This window comes from Spermophilus citellus (genome assembly GCF_964194105.1).
Source record: "Spermophilus citellus genome assembly, chromosome: X".
NCBI lineage: Eukaryota > Metazoa > Chordata > Mammalia > Rodentia > Sciuridae > Spermophilus > Spermophilus citellus.
In genome coordinates, this window is record NC_138190.1 from 17250805 (window position 1) to 17272947 (window position 22143).

Consider the following 22143-nt stretch of genomic DNA (forward strand, 5'->3'; position numbering starts at 1 on the left):
TGGTTCCAGAATCTGATGTTTCATTTATCCAATCTGCTTCTGAATATTCAGTGTTGTCTCATGTGCCCTTTCTTTAATAAATGCTATAAATTATTTGGGGTAAATCCCTTCCTTTTTTACTAATCCTAGTAAAGTTCACCCTTGCAGAAAGCCCCTTCTTCCTGCTAGTTTTTATTCTAAGTACATCAAATAGAGGCTGTCAACTTTCAAATATTGCTTTTACCAAACTTGAGGCACAAGCAACTCTCCCCACTTCCAACTGCAAATCTTTTACTTGGAAAGTTACATATTCTGCTACCATTCAGCCAACAGATGAATAGTTGCCAACAAATAGTGGTCTTTTCAGCATTCAAGTCCTGAGCTTGCATCATCTGACAGTGATTTCTATCCATCATTCTTGGTTTTCAACACTGTAATTGCTCTCAAGCCATTTATTTAATGCTGTGTAAATGTGTACATGATTGTCATCACATATTAATCTATTGGGTAGAATGGCATTAAGCTTTTATGTGAAATAAATGAGGCCCCTTAATTTGCATTTATCTTGCTTCTTGAATTGTACTTATTAAAATAACACCCACTTGCCAAGTTTGGACTTCTTTTTATAAACCAGTAATGATTTGTTAACCATTCTGCATTTTTATTGCTAGTTTCCCTAAACTTTTCCACATTCACTTCCTGGTTTAAGATAAATCTACTGATTTCTAAACATCTTGAATTTGCTTTTGATCTTTTTTAATCTGGTAAATCCTAGTCTTTCTTCATAATGTATTGTTTTCTCACATACTGTTTGGCATTGTACTATATTCCAGTTTCACAGACCAGACACCACATTTGACCTTCTGAGTGGCAAAACAAGGGATCAGGAAGTACAGTGAAGGGCTACACAGATAATAACCGAGACCAAGGTACTAAATAAATCAAGTCAAATAGTGAAGTTAGAGAAGCCTGGGTCAAAATAAAGGAGAAGGAACTGGGGTTAACTTATGAAGGCTGATGGAAAGCATTTGCTGTTACAGCAAGGAATGCAATCATAGTGCTTGATAGAGTTTGCTTCTCCTGAAGACCTTAATACCAAGGAGGAATGTGGCAAATCAACAAGACTCCAGAATCCTGATAGGACAACCATTGAAAACCAAAGCAGAACTCTACACATCAAGTGGCAAAACTTGCAATTATTAAAGAAAAGCCTGAAGCCAAGAGTATGGAACTTTGATCTAAGTTCAGAGTAGGACACAAGTTCAAAAAACATGAAGCATCCTAGGGGCTGGGTCTCGCATGTGTGAGGCACTGGGTTTGATTCTCAACACCACATAAAAATAAATAAAATAAAGATATTATGTCCATCTACAACTAAAAAAAAAATTAAAAAAGCATGAAGCATCCATGTTCATGATCTGGGATCCTTAATTGCCACTGACTTAAGAACATTTCTATTATAGTCTCAAAGTGCCCCATGCTTTGGCTGAGTCTGTAAGTCCTGGTTAGGAGGATCCACCTGTGAGACCTGGAAGACTGTCAGAAATAGACTGAATTGTGACTTATAAAAGGATTCTCAACCAGATGCTCCTTAACCTTCCCTGGGGCATTCTTTAACTTTCATCAATGTAATTAATCTGGATTCCCTGGTTTATTGACACATGATGCCTGTATAGGGTTAATTATCTTACTCAAAGTAAATAAAAATCTCAGTGTATTTTGCAGAAAATAAAGTGATTCTGAAGTCCCAGGTGTGACCTTCAGGGTTTTTGTTTTGTTTACATTTTTCTGGCAATTCTACAGTAAAACTTCTCAATGGCAGAGACTCCCTATGTTAGAAACTTTTTTTTAATGCTCTCTTGGTAACCATAAAATCTTTAATTGGAAGTCTTCTAAAAGGACATCTAGACAATTAAAAATTGTCATTATAACTACATACTTTTGTATATTTTCTATAAAGAGTTAGTCATATTTTATTTTTCCTTTCTACCTCTCTAAGCTTGATGTTTAGTGAAATATCTAGATTGTTAGAGATGGAAGAACTATTAGAGCTTAGAGTCGTTATTAATGATTTTTAGCCTTTTCTGAGTCAGAGAACATTTTCAGATCTTGTTCATTTTCTTATTTAAACATGTACATTTGGATACCAAATTTATAGAATTTTTCAGGAGCTTCAGAGAATCTATCCATGGACATCATGTTAAAGACATCTGCCTGGGCCAAATGTATCAAGTGAAGATGATGACCCTGAGAACCACAAAGGTTAAAGTTGTTTGAAATTCTCAACCTCCAGAGCTGGTGAGATGTTCCCCCTCTATGTTCCCGTGTCACCCTGGGAAGAGCCACATGTATTTTTTCCAACACATGAGACTGGCCCTTTCTCTCACTGGACTGTTAGCATCTTGAGGCTAACATCTACATCTCTATTGTTACAATGCTAACAAACACAGCTTGGTAAGCAGAAGGCTTGGTAAGTGTTTAGTAGACAAATCCATATCCCAGGGTCTATAAATTAATGCTAGACTCTTATTGCTTCCTTGTGTGGCCATCATCAGTAGGTGGGTGTTGGGTCCCCACTGGCTTTCCAACTGTCCCCCAAACTTTAAGTGTCCTAATCATTCTGATTTTTAGTCTGTTCATCTTATAAACATGGATATTGAGTTGCAGCATTGCCATGAATACAAAATGAATTTTGCACATTGATCCCTATACATGTGTTAATTATCTTTCTTATGTGCTAGCAATTAAACATTTGAGATGCAGTATGTGTAGGAGAGACAACACTGTGTGGTCCAAGATTCCCAACTTCAAAGACTTGTGGAAATTAATAGTACTGAGATTAGAAAGAAAGAAAGAAAATCTATCTTGTAGATGTCTCTTGCAGGTTTTGGAGACAAGCGTCAAAACCAGGCTAAGATTAGAATTGAGTCCCAGAGGCTCTATTTCATATCCCTCATTCTTTCTGTTGGCCAGAGTCCTCCCTGAGCTTTTCGTCACGACTGTTTCTGTATTTGTCCTCTTGCTTATAACCCTCACCTTACTGATGTAAGCAGAAGAAAAACAACAATAAGAACAGTTGACATTTACATAGCATTCAAAAGTTTCCTATCTCCTGCATGACTCTTTTTAAAGGACTCCTGTAATGCAGCAGTGAGAAAGTGAAGCAGCAGGAATAGCTATTAGGTTAGGTGCGTGGGAGAGGTACTTTCTCCCACCCTTTCTCATCATATTAATTGATTCAAATGATAGCTTTTGCTCCCTCTGTACCATTCATCACAGATTTGTGGGGCTGGGAATGCTGAAACAGAGTGACAGCCAATCAGATGCTTCTGCCTGTGGATTTCAGCATCTGTGACTCATCAGCAACCAATTAGATTCCTTCAGTCAGGGAAATCTCTCCTCACCAGGGTAGAAACAAGCTCTGCACTCTGTTGACCTTTACATCAGCGACTCCTGTTTCTGATCAGGATGGGGAAAGGCCACTGCAGGCCTGGAAACCCCACCCTGCCACATGAAAAGAACATCTTTTTATTTTTTTTTTTTTGTTTCTATGCAGAGTTCTTAAAGTATTTGGTGCTGTTTGTGCTACAGTCTCTTTGCCTCACCGGAGCTGTCTCAGAAGTCCTAATTGCTCTTTGTGGGGCAGATGTGTTGGTTTCCTTTTTCTCTGGGGAGTCCACAGCTAGTCCACAGAGTTTAAAGCTAGGACCCACTGTGTCTTTCAGTAGAGGATTTTTGCTCACCCCTTAGAGACTCAAAAACCCCATCTACTTTGTGGCCTGGGTTGAATGAGGTAACTGAGACTTTTGCATTAAACACTAGTATCTGTCTAAAAAATTTTTTTAGATGTTGATGGACCTTTATTTTATTCATTTATTTATATGCAGTGCTGAGGATCAAACCCAGTGCCTCACATATTCTAGGTGAGCACTCTACCACTGAGCCACAACCCTAGCCCTAAACACTAGTATCTTAACCAGCATCCTGGGATCTGTGGACCTGAAATGGACTCTAGCATTCTTGTCTGTTTCTTGCTCTCTTACTGTGATATGGGGGTGTATGTGAGGGAGTGACAAACATTGTCTCCAATCCTAAACTATACTGATACACAGTTTTTCTTGCCAGAGAATAAAAACCAGAGATCTTACTGCAGAATTCAATTTCTTCTAGAATTTTCAGTTTACCTGTTCCTTGACCTAGAGCTCCTTTTTCAACAGCCATACATTTTGCAGTCCTAGAGTCAATGTAGAAAGTTCAAACACAATCATGGTTCATAAAATTCTAGAAAATTTAATCATGTCATGTGACTTACCTCATCCTGAACTTGTCTGATTCAAAGGCAGCCATTTCCAGATCAAATTCATACCTTAGAGAAAAATGCCTCCAACTGCAGTATTTCTCAATGTTTCCCAACTCGGCCCTCTCCCATCACTATAATAATCAGGCCTGTCACTAGGAGAGAAAATAACTTATTTTTTCTGGCATAAGCTCCTAATTTGGAGATGCTTATCATATGGGGCCACTCTTACTGTCTCCTTGACATCTCTAGGCATTGCAACACTGAATTCTGTTATCCAAAAAGCTAAGGAGGTTCCAGGATTTATTTATTTATTTTTGGTACTGGGGATTGAACCAAGGGGTGCTTACTCACGGAGCTACATCCCCAGCCCTTTTTATATTTTATTTTGAGACAGGTTTTTGCTAAGTTACTTAGGGCCTCAATAAGTTGCTGAGGCTGGCTTTGAACTTGTGAACCTCCTGCCTCAGTCTCCTGTGCCGCTGGAATTGTAGGCATGTGGCACCACAACTGGCTGGGTTCTAGGATTTATATCTCAGCTCCAAGAGTTCATTTGTATCCCTCCCCAGTATAGGCATCAGCAGATCAGGTAAATCTGAAATCACATACATCTTGTGGATCACTTAGATCTGGGATCAGTAAACTCTGTGTGTGTGTGTGTGTGTGTGTGTGTGTGTGTGTGTGTGTGAGAGAGAGAGAGAGAGAGAGAGAGAGAGAGAGAGAGAAGCCAAATAGTAGATTTTTTTTAGTTTTGTAGGCCATAAGGTCCCTGTTCCAACTACCAGATTCTGTTGCTATAGCTCAAAAGCAGCTACAGTCAACAATAAATTGGTATGGTTATGTTCCAAATTAAACTCCATGGGTACTAACATCTGAATACCATATAAGAGTCACACAATAGTGTCTTTTCATTTTTTTCAACCATTTAAATATGTAAAAATGTTCTTAGCTTGCAGGATGTATGAAAATCGGCAGCATACATCAATTTGGGGACCCCCAAGGACAGTACTCAACTGAGTCATAAGGATTACCTGGAGCACTCTTAAGCATAAAGAGCTGTTTAATTTTCCATACCACAGATGTTCCTATATTGTAGAGCTAAGATGGGGCCACTTGATCTACTTAGTTAGCCAAAGTCTGGGTGATTTAGATGCTTGGTGGATTCAGATCACATTTTAAGAAACACTGCACTAGGAAGAAAGACATAAGGAAGCCTTTCAATATACTCGAATTCAGGTTCTATTTAATCTTTGAAACCAGGTATGGGCCCTTAAACATAAAGTTCCAAATAGCTCTCAGTTCTTAATGGATATGCCTTCAAACCAACCTATTTTAAATGCATACTCTTTTTCAAACCATCTGAATCATGCCAGTCAATGTCTTCACCATCTCCTAATATTTACACGTTCTCTTTCCCCTGTGCCTCTTTTCAGACATTTATCCAAGATGGATGTTTTCCTTGTATACCTCCACTGAATATTTCTCAGCCTTCAGGGTCTTGTTAAAGTGTTAGTTCCTCCACGAAGTTCTTTAACTCAGAGATTATCATTTTAGCCAGAGATTTCTGGTTCCACCGCAGAGTTTCAAAATAAGTAGCTTGAAGGTGAGGCCTGAGAATTGGCCATTTCTAAGAAGTTCCTGGTCAACAGTTTGAAATTTTTCATAAATGAAGAATTAGCCTGGACCTATATATCTATATATTTCAGTTTTCCCTTATTAGATGTGTATCCTTGTGAATTAAAAAATAGGGAAAGAGTAGGTAAAAAAAATGATGGGGATTAGAGCTGGTTATCCATTTTCTACTTCACAATGTCCTGGACTAAAACGTATGCTATCATTTGTTTCCCAGTGTATGATGATCTCGGGTAATGTATGAACATTTTTGATTGCTAGATATTTATTTTAAGAGATGGAAAATAAAACCCAGCATGTAAATCTATGACAATAGATACTATTTACTAGAATAAGGATATATATTAAAAAGTGTCCATTTAAAATATATTATAAAAGTAAATATAATTGCAGGGGTGACAAAAAGCATTGTTCAAAAGAAAGCAAAGATTCTGAGCCCAATGAATGAATCCTGTGTAAAAATTTTGCTGCCCAGCTTGTACCTGATTCAGCACAAAGTTATTGTTTTGGAGCACAAGGCTTAGAGGAGGAAATTCTGGGTAAATCTTTCTTTAAAAAACTGAAAACTGCATCTCTATGGCTCACACTGGGAAAGCAGTCTATGAGGCCCTCTGTTTGACTGCCATTATCTGGGATAATTCCTTAGGCTGTGTCTAAGTGTTGAAGGGGTTGGTAGCAGGTTTTCTATATAATGGGCCTTGAGGGTTTTCAAAACAGTGTGATTGATTTAGGAATGTGGTGCCCCAGTTGTTTTCACTATACACTATGACTCCTGATTTAGCATTAGGAGGATCACCAAGAGTCACATTAGTGGAAGCCAGGTCAAAACCACTATCAGGCTAGGCAGCCTGGGATTTGTCCTGTTCTAACAATGTTCCTTTCTGAGATACTTCTTTTCAGCTGTGCAGACCTTCCTATACCTGTCTGTATAATACTTGCCAAATTTATTGTCTGATAAAGACTATTCCAAAGCCTTTTCCACTGCATAAGATATACCAAGAAATCCTTTCGTATAGGATGATGGCAGAAAAGTAGTACAGAATGGTTATGTTCAGTCCAGAATTCCCATGCTGGACTATACACATAATATATTGACATATGAGTCAGTACACTTTATTATGAATGTTGATCTTTTCAATCTCCCAAGGCATAGGTTGCAAGACCAAATACTACAGTTACAAACATAAATGTGCAAACTGTGGAATTCTCATATAGTTTACTAAAATTGAACTTTGAACTTTTATTACAACAAAAGGCAAAAAAAATAATATTAGATATTCACAGTAACAGAGGCATTTCAGTATTTTAAGCCAATTTAGAATTTTGTCCCTTCTGTCCTCTCTCTGTGCAGTGACAGTTACTGGAATAGGGACTATTTATATGGCTTTCAGGCATTAAGTGGTATGAGCATTTTGTCTGCAGGCACCTTTTGCTGTCTATTGTCTTTTACTGATGGGTAACTCATTTCCTTTTAATTGGCATTGGCCCCTGATCTAGCCATGTCTGGGGAGATGTGTCTGTTGCTCTCCTGGACTCTGATTCTTTTTTTCCCATTAGGCAATTTCTTTTTTAAAAATTGAATTTATTTATTTATTTTAATTAGGTATATATGACATCAGAATGCATTTTGATTCATTGTACACAATTGCAGCACAAGTTTTCATTTCTCTGATTGTACATGATGTAGCATCACACCATATGTGCAGTCATACATGTACCTGGGGTAATGATGTCTATCTCATTCCACCATCTTTCCTGCCCACATGCCCCTTCCCTTTCCCTCCCTCCCCTTTGTCCAATCAAAGTTCCTCCATTTTTCCCATGCCCCCCCCCATTATGGATCAGCATCCACTTATCAGAGAGAACATGGGCTGGGGATATGGCTCAGTTGGTAGAGTGCTTGCTTTGCATGCACAAGGCCCTGGGTTCAATCCGCAGTACCACCAAAAAAAGGAAAGAAAAAAAAGGAAAGAAAGTAAATGAACTCTGATTATTAATCTGCATTTTCCATTTCCTATCAGGCCCAATGGTGTGTTCTCTCCTCCTGCCATCCTCATCTTTATGCATGTGTTACATTCATACCTTTTGGAAGAAAGGATGAAGGAAACATTTATGTGTTCTTTTATGCCTGTTGTCCAAGGAAACTGAGGATGGGAATTCCTTCTCAGACCCTTTTTACCTAGATTTATCCTGGCACAATTTCTACTTTGGCTGATATACAATTTTGGCACAGGTTCTTCCACATGAGGAATGCCACCCCTTTACTTTTAGGAGCCCCACTCACAGAATTTTACAAATACCTTATATATACAAGGTATTTAGTGTGTGTAGTGTGTGTGTATGTGTGTGTGTACACACAGGGACTCCCCCGATAAAAGATGCCTAGAATTTCTGTAATCCACTCACCTGAATCTAGATTAGAGAGGGCACTGAGCCTCTGATCAGGTATATTTTAAAGTTAGGTTCCAGGAAAACATTGTTTGGAAAAGGTTGTAAGATTTTCATGCAATCCCATAGTTTCACAATGCAATATATTTTTTTTTCTTTTGTGATGGTTTTGCCATAGAACAAGAAAAATAAATGGAAGTCAATGAAGATGTTCTAAATGTGACTGGTAGCTATATAGTAATGTAATATTTCCTCTGTGATAATTGTAAGCAGGCAGTTAAAGATAGGAAAATAGGAGAAAGGAAAAACTAAGGATTCTAAAGTCATAAACTAAGAGCTAATAAACATTGCTGCCTTTATCTCTATAGAAAATGGGCTTCTGGCTTTTAAAATGTTTGAAATGTTTTAGAAAAATTAGATTTCTACTTTAGACTGAAAAGTGAATAGAAGCTAAATTAAGCAGCAATTAAAGTGATTAAGTTAACAGGAAAACTTGCTCCTAGAATTTCATATTTCTTTAATGTGCCTTTGCATTGAATTATGATACTTAAGCCTCATATTTTATATTTTGATACTAACATTTTTGATAGAAAAAATGATTGATGTTTACATTTAGCACAACAACAAAAACATTTACCTATTTATAATAGGGGATGACAAACTAAGGCACATAGGCCAAATGAGGATCACCACCTGCCTTAGTAAATCAAATATTAATTGGAACACAGCCAACCAATTCATTTACGTATTGTCAAAGGCTGCAATGGCAGAGTTGAGTCGTTGCAAAGGATACTATATAGACATAGTCTCTAAAGTTTACTGTATGACCCTGTTTACTGTATGGCCCTTGATTTAATCTTCATCTACCTGGTGGTAAATTGTGTAAATTCACATATGATCAGACTAATAAAATCACAATTTAATACATTGGAAACAATGACTCATTTCTTTTCCCCTGCTGCTAATCAAATATGCTAATTAACAGGAGACTATCATAGTTTCCTTTTCATTAGTTAACTGATCATATTGAAAAGACGAATCTTTAAAAAATTATCATACAGTGAGAAACCTATAAAAAAAGTTAAATCCTTGTTCCTCTTACTGTGTGATCACTTGGCACTGGCATCTCTTATGGTTTACCTTTTTCATAGAACTTTCCAATTGCTGTCACTTGTACTGCAGGATATGAATAATTTATATCAAAAATTCTAATCTTTTTCTTTTTTATAAATTTCATATTATGCTATCATTTGATTTTGTTCTCACTATACCTTAACCAGCAGTTTTTGACCCTAGCTATACACAAAAATCATTTGCAGTTTTTAAAAAGTGGACCAAGACATCAATAAAATCTCCTTAGGTGATTCTAATGTAAGACCTTGGCTGAGAAGTAGATTTAAGAATAAGTGAACTATGCTTAGGAGGTGCATTTGATGATCTAGACATGACTTTTAGTATTTCCAGAATAAGTAAAACAACATCAAATCTGGGGACTCATAGGATCATTTTCTAGTACCTCCAATGGCAAACTCAATGGATAGCCACACACACTAATATGAAAATATAAATACCTAAGAAAAAGCATCAGGGAAATAATCAATTTGAAGTGAAAATGAGAAACATATTTCGGTATATAAACAAGCTTCCTGGAAAATGGAGGCAGACATAGTTTTGTGATTTCATCCAATATTTGTGAACATTAAAAAAGCCCAACTTCAAGGAGTGTTTTTTTTTTATTTGTTTTTAATCTTCAGACACAACTTGGACACAACACTTCTCCAAGTGCTCCTCTTAAACTCCTTGGGTACTACAGGCAGTTGTCAGATAACCATCTCCAGTTTTTCTGTAAGCTGTGGTTGTAGCAACAGGGACTCAACTGCCCTGATTCAAGAGTTCTTGAAATCACTCAGGCCATGGATACCTGAAGCTTTCCTTTACGAATTTTCCTTTCCTATCTTTGTACTTCAGTGGTTCTGTTCCACTGCTTCTTGATGTCTCTCTTTACCCAGACCTCATTCAAATTCACTTGGAGGTTCATGCTGTCAGACTCCTGGCTTACTTGCCTATTTCTCCAACCCTTCTCCCTCCCAGCTCCTTCTGACCTGTTTTACCTTATCTCAAAGTGGTAAGTAGTTTTCTTCAGACCTTTAAGACAGATTGGAGGTTAGGTTTCTTTTCTTTTTTGTACTCTCAAGCTAGCATTTTCTATCCTATATACCTTGATTATATTTTTCAGCTTCCCTCTAAGTAAGCTCCAAGCTCATCTTCAATCTATAGGAATCTGCCTTGTAATTGATAGTGACATCTGGGCCAGAAACATCTTAATTGCTTTCCATTATTTGCATAAATCTTCCATAAAATACAGAATGGATTTTTAACCTTACTAATGAATAAACATGTTAGCCCGTACAGGTGAAATGTTAATTGCTTTTCTCAGTTAACATTTTGAATGACAGCCTGATACAGGTGAGCTGTCAAATTTGGGTGTGTCTCTGAAATATGGCTTCTTTACCCATTCAATCCCTCATTTTCCAAATGATATAACTTGTCACAACAGCAGCTTTGAAAATTTCATTCTTAAGGACAGAATATTTTTCTGCGGAGCTGAGTTAATCTATTCAAGAAATTTTAATAAATCAAATACATATCTTTACTCATTTAATCCAGAATATCCAGATCTTAAGACCTTGGTTGATGGCTCAGGAATTGTTAAAGGACATAAAATTACTCACCTCTATCTTTCCTAGCATGTATATACAGACTCTGAGGTATATTATTTGCGTCAATGTGTGATTTTGCATCAGATGACATTAAACTAATTTTTTTTATGTCAGGACATACACAAAGTGGTGTGATGATAGGAGAAATCAAGTATAATGAAAGATAAGTGTGTTTCTGGAGGATCATGCACAAAGGAGGTTAATTATATACAGATAATAGAAAGTTGATTGTAAGTTATTATATATATATATATATATATATATATATATATGTATTTATGAACACGTGAAAAACATACCTGCCATAACCATTGTAATTGTGGGTCCTACTGTTGAAAATAGAGCATTTGAACTATGTGTTTATTATAGTGATAACTAAATATACATGACTTCAGGTGCAACTTGTCCCACATGTCTCCTTTCACATACTTTTATGGCCATGTTGCATCACATTGTACTTACAGTAAACCAAAATATATTAATGCTTCTTCATCTGTACTCTCCCTAGGCTTTTCTTGCCGTTTTGTTATTGTGCAATTTTTTACATGTCCCTGGTGCAATAATGTTCCTTTATTTCTAACAAGTATCATTATAGGTCTCAAGTGGAAGTTCTTCTACCCTATGCCCTTGATACTCAACACAAAGTCTGGAGAATCAGATCATCAAGTGGAACTTGGTAGGAGTACAGAACACCTCACCCCAGAAAAAGAGAATCAGTACTTGCATTTCATAATCACAATTTCCACATTAAATCTAGAGAAACGATGCCATCTACATTCTACCATTTCCCTCCCTTTTCCATCTCTTGTTCAAGGGAAGACAACTTAAGAACCAATGGCATATGAATTTGATTGGCTACTCCATTAGTAGACATATTTTTTTCATTGAGAATAGAGAACTTGAGTCACATCCCACATTCCACTTTTTATGGTATTTTTTTTCAATGTCACTGGGGCAAGATAGCTTAGCTGTGTGACAATTAGAGTTTCATGCATACTTCACCCATTATGTTGTTGTATAATTTGGGCAGGGTGCTTTAATGGGTTCTTGTAACAGACACAAAATGAAGTAGATTCATGTTGAGACACAATATAGCAGAGTGACTGTGAGCATGAGCTCTGAAAAAAGACTCCTGGACTCAAATCCTGGCTCTATCACTCATTAGCTGTGTGACTTTCTGAAAATTACCTAATTTCTCTATGAACAATGGGGTGGGAGTAATAGCAATGCCTACTTCATGGGTCTCTAATAAAGAGTAAAGGAGTCTATGTGTAAAATGTAGAGAACCAGTACCTAGCACATAGTAATTACTTGATGTTTAAAAAGCCTATTTTTGTACTGGGTATTAAGAATTCTCTAATTCCAGGAGTATAAACTTAAAACTGTAAAACACCCTTAGGACCTTTCTGTGTTAACCCAGAAGCCAGGTGCTCCCAGGATCTGGAATACTGAGGAGTAGTGATGTTTTGTTTTAATAATTAGAAAAAATGTAATTTTATTTTAAATTTTATTTATTCTGTTTAGATATATATGACAGTAGAGTATATTTTGACATATTTATATATACATGGAGTATATCTAATAAAAATTGAGAAAATTATAGGGCATTTCCCAGAATGTCAGAGCTGAGATTGTATAATTGATATCACAAATTACAATGCTAATTGACTAGAGCCAAGTTGCAAATCAAGGGGCTAAACTTAAGTTTGCAATATATTTGCCACCATGTACAGTGGGTTAGATTTGTTTCACCACAAGATCACTAAAAGTAGTCTAAACTCTAACCTATATTCTTGAAAGTGTGAGTGTGTGTTGAAATACATAACTAGGGCATGACAGCATACTTAACAACCTTCCTGAAATCTTTAACTCACAGTACATGCTTCAGCAGTTGTGTGCTATGTGCTGACACCCAGTTTAGTATTGGTATTCTCATACTCCTATATCCTGCCAACAACAACAGGCTAAAGCCAAAAGGCAAGGTGATAAATACAACTGGAGAGAAAATACGACCACACCATTGTCCTGAGCTTTCCATTATCCAAATTTTAAGCCCTGTTTTCATCCTCCAGAGGGGTGGGAAGCTCCCTGTTCATGAGGAAATACAACCTACTAATCAACGGTACAAAACTTGGTCCATTTGCAGTGCTGAAGGTCTCCACTGTTTTAAACACTCTTCTCAATTTATGTTGTGGTTTTAACCTGATTAACACTCAAACATAGAAACAGTTCTTCAGTTCTTTGAGTTCCACATTAGGTGACAATTTTGTGAGTCCATCCTCATGCCAAATTTGGCAAGTTGGGCAAGAAAACAATGGCAGCAACAAAATTCTAAACCCATATTATGTAATTTTTTAAAGCATGTGTTTCTAGGAAAAATAGTTCTTTAGAGTCACAGTTCCCCCAAATCTAAAGGCATACCCAGAGGTATCCAGAACCCAGACCAAGTTCTCAAAGGAGGTTAATTCTATTTCCCTTGCCAGTTATTACTTAAGCCCAGGGTGGGTTCACCATATTGTCATCCCTTCCTTGCTCAATTTATTTTCCTGGTTTTTATCATCATTCATTAATTTAAATGACTCAAATATTCTGCAAACTTTGTTCAAATAGGAAGCCAGCAGAATCACAGTTGTGGTGGACACTGTGTAGCCCTAGCTGATGGAAATGTTGTCAGAATACAGCCTTGTACTCTCAACCCCTTCAGGATTACCTGAATTTCAGACAGGTGCCTCACTCAAGAAACACCTCTTCCCATGGTGCCAGTGATATCCTAGTGAATATTTAAGAACCAGCTTACTGATAAAACAAACAAGCCCTGATTTACAATTTTTGCTGATTTATTTCTGATTTCCATGATGTAAATGTTCCCTTTATTCCTGATGTCAAGCTACCAACATAATTGACTTCACTGAATGCAAAGTGGGAATTGATGCAAGTGATCAGCTCCTGAGAGCTGGTATGAGCTAACTCTAGCACACTACTTCATGGTGGCTCATATCCAGAAAATGATTCTGTAGGAGAAGAAGGGACTGGCTAATTCAGGACAACTTAGAAGGGAAGTTCCCAGCATCAGGTCAGCTGAGGCTACCATCAGAGCTCAACCTTCCCATTTAACCAACCTGATTTCTTTTCTCTCCCTTACACAGGGGTTAGTTCCAAGGATACTCTTTAGTAAACATTCTACATGTTAAACTGTTTGCTTCTTGAGAAACTCACTCTGCAACAACAATTTTTTTTTAAAAAAAATCTAAGTGTGTGTTGCCAATGATACCCTCTGTTTTAAAGAAGAAACCTCTCAGGAGTCCATATTTTTGTAAAACAGAGAATCCAATTAAAATATTAATACCAAGGCAACAGACTTGCAAAGATGACAACTATAATTACAACTACAGATTTTTATGAGTTAACAAATCTTCATAGGACACAGCAATACTTTCTAAAGTTGGAGTGCCTTTGTGTGTGTGTGTGTGTGTGTGTGTGTGTGTGTGTGTGTGTGTATATACGTTGCTATGGATTGAACCCAGGGACTCATGCATCCGAGGCAAGCACTCTACAAACTGAGCTATATCCCTAGCCCCAAGTTGGAGTGTCTTTTGAGACTCTTAAGTCAGAAGTAAATCTTATAGGATATTTTCATAATGCAAAATACTGACTGCCTTTCTGCAGCTTCAGGGAAGAAGGAACACTCTTTTTCTTCTTGTGATCATACAAACAGTTACAAGGGCTTATTATGTCAAGGCTGCCCACTAATGTATGTGAATAAACATAAAAAAAATCAGCTGGGAGTAGTCCAAAACTTACAACATGAAAAGAAAGAGCAGAAAAATAACTATAAAGAATAGGCTGCAGAGAAAATAATGCAATATATCTGCACTTTGATCCCATTCATAAGACTTTTTCAGGCCTGGTGCCAATTGATGCTGTCTATGATACCTTTGAGGGCACAGATTATTTCACTCCCAGGAAACTCCTTGAGATTGTCTAAGGTGCTCTAAGGTTTAGCCACTTGTACTTCCTGTACCACTCTTGAGAACACAGGAGTCATTTTGGAAACTTCATGCAGCTGTGGATCCCTATCACTAAACACTTCAAATGTCTATACACAGCTGACAGCTACTTCTACTATGGTAGTTTGCTGTCTCACTGGGACCCATGAGGCATTAGTACTATCAGAATCATGAATTCTCTTAGGCATATTCACAGCCTATTCATTCTCTCCACTCAATCACACTGCTAGAAATGGGGCTTACTGCAGAACATGAGGATATAAAATGAAATAAGAGGAAAAGTGTTGGAGGACTAGCTGAGCTTGGAGGGAACCTATGACGAAATTAATAGAATAAAACAATAGCAAGTTACCTCCTTAATCTTTTAGTAATGGCTGTAAATATTTTAGGGGATCTATAGGGTATGTGGTGCATCACCCATAGGAACTGTCAGTGAGGAGCTAAGTTTTCTTAAGGAACATATCAGATATATGGGAGCACATGCAATAACTTGTTCTTTACTCTTCTAGTATGTGAATATGTGTAAGAAATGATGTAGTTAAAATTAAGATTTAAAAAATCAGGGAGTGGGGGCAAATGGGGACACTCATGGTAATAGGCCAGACTCTGGATTGCAACTTTCTCCATCACTTCCCCATTAGCAATTATTCATCCAACTTCAGAAAATGACTTGCCACTAAGACAGGTAAGTTCCTATAATACAAAATAATTAAAAATTTACATCATTTTGTCCTTCCTCAATGGCAAGGTTTATAAGGGCAGGACTCATATCTGATGCTGCATGTCTTGATCCCTTCACCTGGTATTTTACAGGTTACAAGTAATCAGTGTACATCTTTGAAGAAATGAAACAATGACAGAAGTAATTTGGGTCTGATCACAATGCAGCTTTCAGAAGCTTTCTCATAACTATCCTCAAAGCATTTTTCTGCTGTAAGAGTCTAAGCACTGGAGTGTAATGTCTCATCACTGCATTAAACTGGAATTGCTCATTAGAAATGAAATATGCAAACACAGGATTCTTGTGTCAGTTTAAGTTCTAGATTTTTAATTAGTTTATTGACCTCATTAACAGTGATGTAAAACTAAAATAAGTACTTACGCATTATATAAATTGATAAATAATGCATTTAATTTCATGATTAAACATTTTCAAGGAGGCAAAAGGAAGGATAATGGCAATAGCAATCATATGTTCATCTGTTTTGTGCCAAGAGACTTATATGTTATTTGATTAACCACCAAAAAAAACCAAGTTATAGAAGTTCACATATTGATATAAACATTACATTATAGATGAGATGATCTAGTTTGTTTGTTTGTTTGCAGTGCTGGTGACCAAACCCAGGGCTCAGCACATGCCAGGCAAGTGCTCTACCACTGAGTCACATCCCCAGTCCCAATGACCTACGTTTATTAAGGAAGAGTTTGCTAAGAGAAAGGAAGTCTGGACTACTAATGGAACTCTCTTGTTACCCTCTGTCCAGACCGGTGTGGTCCACAATAAGCCTCCCTCACAGGGCAAGAGGACTCCTGAATACAATACAGTTCTTACAGAGAAACTGTCCAGTTCTTACAAGCACTGCAGTTTCACTTTGAATAAGTGGTTTAAGTCGATTTTAAATAAAGAAATTAGACAGAACAGGGCTGTGCATTGGTAACAGAGAGATGAGGCTATAACAGTAATGCATATGCTTATAGTTTATTTATACCAAGACTAAGACATTAATCCACATTAAGCATTTAAACCTGAGTATATTAATAAAATATAATAGCTAATAGGTGACAATATTCCTAAGTACAACTGATGTACATTGTTATTAACTGTTTTAAGGCCACTCTTCTAGATTTCTTTTATCTTTATCACAAACACGATCTGCCTCCATTTGGATTTTGTTCAGCCTCAGCTTCACTGCTTCTGCTTATACTTGCTTCTTTTTGAAATCTTAGCTATTATCACACACTTCTATTTATTGCCTTAATACTAAAGCACTTCTTCATTTGCATTTCCTGGGCCATTTCTGTGTTCTAATATCAAAAATGTTTTCAAGGTACTCTGATTTTCTGTCTCTTCCTGTAATAGTCAAGGGGAGTATGCTCCTGACACAGATAATGTGCTGAGTCATTCTGGGGGTTCATTCAGGTAACAAAGCATGTGGCTGGCACTGAGGCACTCAACAAATGATAGTCTCCCTTCCCACACCCCATTTTCCTGTTACATAAGTTACAGTTATTATTATAGTATCTGGCCCTGACTTGGCTCATCTCATCTCACTCTTGCAGAATGAAATTCTTTAGGTGAACAAATTATTCCTGTTGAAGTAGTTGTACCTATCAAACAGAGCAGGACCTATACTCAACAGGTTTCCATTTATTTATATCATTGCACAATGTTCAGCAACCCATAAATCACTTTCTTATTCACTGTTCACTTGCATCCCATAACAACATATGAAGTAGGTAATCAATGGTAAGGGAAATTGAGGTAGAGAGACATTAGTACCTTACTTAAGGTAACCTATCCAATAAGTGGAAGAACTGGAATATACTGTTTTCTTGCTTGTCAAGTGTTCATTTCTACTAGACTATGATGTTTCCCAAAGAAATGCTTGCAAACAATTCTCTGAAAATTATAATACACATAATATATACAAAATTCTCTAATTTACCAAGTCTATATTGGGAATGAAGATCCCTATTCTCAGCTGGAAAGAGTCCATTTTGCATAAGACCAGCATGACATTTAATGTAAACCTAATTTTAAAAAACAATACATCTAAATAGTTCTCAGTCAGAAACAACCAGGCAACAGCCCACTTGACCCAAAGCCAATTTCAAGAGCCAATTTTCCCCAAACAGCAGAAAGGCAGGATAGAGCAGCCATAATTATTTCTATGAGATAATCCTACCACCTCAGGTCTGCTAAGGTGCAAGTGAATGCACTTAATTGCTCAGCTGTGTATTTGCTTGAATGTAATCAACCACTTACTGGGAGTTGCTGTCTAACTATTAGGATATTGGCACAAGAAAAGCTAAGTAAATTAGAGAGGGTTCACTGTTTATAAGGCTGCCTTTGGAAGGAAAGTGTCTTCCATGTTCAGAGCCAGGGGGAGTTGGAAAGGAACAAGGTTGGAAGTCAGGCTAAAGCCATAACAAAATGCTTACTTCTTATGAGCAGTGCCCCATTCCATGTTAACACAGGACATGGCCCAAAGCTGCTGACCTCTGGAGAATGCTCTTCTGTCATTTTGGAGCAATGGACAGTTTATCAAATGTACCTATTACCCACAGAGCAAGCACCAGCGTGAAATGAGTTGTGCTTGATGAGCAAGGAGGACAAGAGGCTTGCTTTTATAGCATGAGTAACATCTGTTCCTTCAAGCATGAATACCATAACAAGGGGAGGAGATGGCCAGACAAGGCAGAAAAACAAACATCACAATGTTTGATCTTCAGGGTAATTACCTTGATATCTAGGTGTTTATCTTGTGTTCACAGGGTCTCATGCAGCTTGCCCATGCTCTGACCAACATCTGTAGCTATGAGGGAAGCTTTAAGTTCAATGGTTAGTAGAGTGAAGGGTCTATTTGACCATTTAAAATAATAAAAGGATAACTATGCCTTTTCCCCCAAGAAGAGACCTTTTTGAAGGAAGATTGAAAGAAGAAGTCACCTCAGGTAATAGCCACATTTAAAGTAAAGGCTCTAAATGTGAAACGATGGATCTTCCAAGATTAAAGGACCCACTCTGGTGGTTATATTCTTAGATCTTAAGTGGCTCTTTAATATTTTGAAGGTTCTATCAAATGCAACCTTCTTTCACCTATTTTCCCAGCCTCCAGTTCATCTCTACTTTATTATACCCTGCCCACAACTCTAGAACTTTAAATAATATTTACCTGGCTGTTTTCTAGTATGTTTATATTTAAAATGCTATCATTGTTTAATATAGCATCATTTATACATGTCATAACATTTTATAAATATATAGATTCTTTTTTTTTGCTCATCAATGTGCTGGTTTTCTTTGGTTTTGCAGTAAAATTTATTCTTTCAGATTTGCTTTCAAAGTTCTCTATTCATTTTCTCACAGTCTATTCTCTCCAATCCAAGCACTTGGTCCTGTTCTGTTTTAGCGAAGAATCTCACTTATATGTTCCTTGTTGTTTCTACCCCAAGAAGCACCACCTATAATTTGTGGGGCCTGGAGACAAATTAAGTTGTTGGAGCCCTTATTTGAAAAGTGGGGGAAATGCCATTAAGGGTACTAAAATGTAAAGTTTTTCCTTTCTTCTGTGGCCTCTCAACTTATGCTGTTTTAAATTGGCTATTTAATGTTATTCTCGGTAAAGCAAAAGTAACATTTTAATCATTCACAAACATTTTACCATTCCTCTTTACATTGTGCAATGCCACTTTTAAATGCAAATATAGGGCCATTTTCCTCATTTATAGAATCACTGAAATTACAGTTAACATTTTATAGCTCATATATGCATCTATATTTTGCTCTTACCAGTCTAGTGAAAATGCTGCACAAAACTATTCAAATGTATTTGTTCTGCTTCTTGATATGACTACATTTACCAACACTCTCTACCCTAGCCTTGCTGATGAGTAAGAAAAGACTGAAACGAAAAGGAACTCTGGTTTTTCCTATCTTTATATGTTCTATGTCATCATTTTCAGTGTAAATCCTTGGCCGATATGGGAAAGTAATAGAAGGAAGAAAGGATGTGGTAGGGCCCATTGGTTCTACCTGTTTCTCAGAATGGTATCACCTTCTTTGTGCATGTCCAGATAAAGTTCCTGTTGCAATCGAAAGTGTGATCCCCTCCAGAACTTTAGTAGTAGATTTAACACACTTATGCTTGTGTTGAGTCTCACTGAACTTGTCCACATCATGGGTCCACTAGAATTCTGCATTTGTAGGGGCATCTCAAATGCTAATATTGAGCAGAGCAGCAAGGATAAAGGAACACACATATTGCCCATGTCTCTTTGCTCACTCATGCTCCATTGTGCCCTGGGATTTCACTTTAAAAATGAAAGTTCAAGTATAATATTAGTTAAGAATTTCAAGATGGTGACAATGGAGTATTAGGTCCTTCTGAATTTGGGGTTCCATGATTGCACCTGTTGCACACCCACAGAGCGAATACTATATTTAGATCTGTAACAATGTCTTTACTTGAAAGTACCCCAATTAGTTCACCAAAAGAAAACTTTATATTCAGTCAAGGAAAGGCAGTTGAGATCAATGATGCTGTATTCACATAGGCAGGGTCTTGTATCACTTCACACAGTTACAGTGCAAGTATTCCATAAATAATTGTTGACTAAAACTTTTTTTTTTTAGAGAGAGTGAGAGAGGAGAGAGAGAGAGAGATTTTTTAATATTTATTTATTTATTTTTTTTTTAGTTCTCGGCAGACACAACATCTTTGTTAGTATGTGGTGCTGAGGATCGAACCCGGGCCGCACGCATTCCAGGCGAGCGCGCTACCGCTTGAGCCACATCCCCAGCCCAATTGTTGACTAAAACTTGACTACAGTTTGACAGAAAGTGATAGAAAGAAAAGGAAATGAAAAAGAAAAAGAGAAATATTGCAACTTGTAAAGTGATTAAGAGAACTGACTCTGGAGCCAGATCAGTGTTCACATCTTGCTGTACCACATACCAGTTGTGTCACCTTGGGTAAGCTACATAATTTCTCTAGGTCTCAGTTTACTTATCTGTAAACTGGGGACATGAAAATAATGCCTTCTGTGTTGGGATGTTGTGGGTATTAAATGAATCAATGGATGTCAAGTATTTAAAAGACTACCTGGTATGTATTAAGAATTATAGAAGTGTTAAGTAATGTTATTATTTATCAAGGAAAAATCACTGCTACATCCTTTCCACATTCTTCTTATTTACTCCTCACAACAAGTATAAGAAGGCAAGCATTGGCATATTTGTTTTACAAATGAGGAAAATGAGGATTTAAGAAATGATATAATTTTCTGTATTTACACAGCTAATAAGAGGGAGTATTGTACAAGGGTTTGAACTTGGGGTACATCTTGAATGGCATGTCAATATCAAGTTTTATTATAACCTTACAATATTCCTCTTATTTCCCAAAATGTTCTATTTTTAATAAACCCTGAAGTTTCTACAGCATGATTCAATTTATATAATATGTGAGTTTCTGAGAAAAGTAGTTAATAATTTTTTGTTACTCTAACCGTAAGAAACCAACTACTTTTCTGGAATCAATCAGTTAATGCTTTTTTAGGTAAATGATTACCCAAGTAAAATTTTAATCTCTGTTAGAATTTGTTCAAAATGGAATCACCTATATCACTATATTGTTGAAGAATAAATGAAGTCTTCTTTTAATTTCTACCTCTTTGATTCTCTAAAGAAATATGTTGAGAGAAATAAAGGAAATCTTCACCTTACCAGAAGACAACCTAGTAAGGCAAAACCCTTTTAGTCAGAAATGTCATTAATTTAGAGATAATGAGACATTGTATTTGCAACCAGGACTTCCTTAGATATCTGACCACTCATTCCCTTGGGATAATAAAAATGAGGGATCCATAAAAATCAGTCTCCCAAAGATGGGATCAGACATATACTATCCTTAACATGCTAATTATTTTATGGTGGTAAACATGACAATATCTTTAAAGTGCCTCAAAATTATCTTGTTATATTATGTGTATGTATGAATATGTAACAACAAATTCCACCATTTTATATAGTTATAATGCACCAATAAATATATGGGAAAAACATATTCCCAGTCTTGATGTAGGAATCCTATTTTTCCAAACAGTGCTACTCATTGGGTACTTTCCTTTTATTGGGGATATTGGTCTTAAGATCAAAGTAACCACTGAGACAACTTATTGACAAACAGAGATTATTAAGAGAAAAGAGCAAGATATCAAAGAACTTGTCCAGTGTAATCTACTTTTTGCAAAAGTAACTAGAGATATAACTATAGATACTTTTCTAGAAGAATATGGTTTAAAAGGCTAATAGTGATATAATTTAAATTGTAGAAATAAAATATTTATTTTTTATCTATAGCCTCTATTATCTGTATTTTATACTACATATATG